Below are 1,706 nucleotides of genomic sequence, written 5' to 3'. Positions count from 1 at the left end.
TCTGATTCCCCTTGTTGCTAAAATATGCAATACAAATAAAATTACCTTCCCCTCACTGTAAGTTTCCTGCAGCTGACTAACTGTTATGTATGTGTATGTGCTGCTCACGCCCTCCGTTGTGCTCTCTGTTATGCTAGCTCCCCAAAATGGAGCCTGCAATGAATGCTGGGCTAGTAAACATGGCCACCAATAAACCGTGTTCCTGTCAGTTGTTTCTCCACCATTAATAAATTGATTGGCACTGGGAGTAGATGGAGGAGGAGAATGTTTTTTCACAGATTATCTGTCTCAAATTGTACTGTCACGACATAGTTTTGTATAAAAGTAACAAACTGCAACTTTAAAGTTGTTTTACACATCTTTTTTCAGGTAAAGTAATGCTGGCACATCGGTTTGTATATTTTCCTTATTCAGTGTTTGGAGATTAGTGAATATCCAGATACTGTGTGTCTCCACTCGCATTTTGCCTACAGCTTTTCCTATTCTGCCTTTTAGGGTTTCCATACCTCAAGCAAGCATCATGAATCAGCACCCATGCCTAGCCCACCTGCTGTGTTCCCTCAAGATGCCAGAGGCTGGGAAAGTTACTTATATTTGAAAACGGTGAAGGGATGACCTCCATTTGCAGGAAATGTCTCTGCAAGGAGAAACCATTTTGTAAAGCAGAGCAGAATATTGGAATGTTTGTAAAAAGCTGGGAAGTTTTTCACATTTTAGATGAGATCCAATGATCCAAATGTACACTTATGAAGTATCAATGTTAACAGGACCAGTTGTGTCTGTTTGTTGATAGGCGTACGTAGTATAATCAGAATAAACCCAATGATTGCTGCGCTAAATCCCCCATCTACACTTCAAGGAGAAGCAGGTATAGCAATGAATGAATGGATAATCGGATTTGCTCTCAAGCATCGACTTTGTCTACTTTGTGAGTAAGATGAGTAAAGGTTCTGGGAAGTAGGAAGGAAGAAAAGCTCGTCTTTATCTCCTAAACATAGTGGTAGTGTATACAAATTTATGAGTATTTTTGCCAGAATAAACGGTGCTATTTGAATGTTTTATTCTGATTTTGAGTTCTGCATTAGATAATTCTGGTCATGACATACTTTTGCTCAAACAGAATATTTCCAGCCACATCTTGTTATATTGAAAATCTCACAGCCAGTTTCACATTTTTGAAAATGAAGATTGAAGAAATTAACACTTGAAGCAGATTTACATATGGAAAACTAATTAAATTCTGCAAACCCACTTACTGAAACTTTGTAATTATGTTTAGGCAACAGCAGTTTATTTACAAGTACAAAAGATTACATGACTATGAAGCAAATCTTTTCAACAATAGATTGATTGAAAGAACATCGTCTCTCAGCAGTGACTGAGCCCCTCCAGAACTTTCTCACACTATATTTATCTTTGTGCAGCAGAGAGGATTTTGCTGCTGCGACTGTGTATTGTGACATTAATTCAGCAGCAGTATACTATTTAAGTGGAATAATTACATATTTGCCTGTCAGTTTGACAGGCATTAGGCTGTCCACAGACATTTGTTAGGCTTCCTCTGTGATTCTCAATGACGCTTTAAATTCAGCAACATTGTGGGAGTAGTGGTGTTTTAGGTAAAACTGTTTTCTAAACGAAGAGTGTGATGTCCACCTGTGAGAGCAAATAGCTTCAAACCACTTAAAACGGCTCTTTTTTGGTTT

The sequence above is a fragment of the Poecilia latipinna genome, unplaced genomic scaffold (assembly GCF_001443285.1).
Source record: "Poecilia latipinna isolate Pla-1442-1.1 unplaced genomic scaffold, P_latipinna-1.0 Scaffold1235, whole genome shotgun sequence".
NCBI lineage: Eukaryota > Metazoa > Chordata > Actinopteri > Cyprinodontiformes > Poeciliidae > Poecilia > Poecilia latipinna.
Note: the sequence above shows the minus strand (reverse complement) of the source record.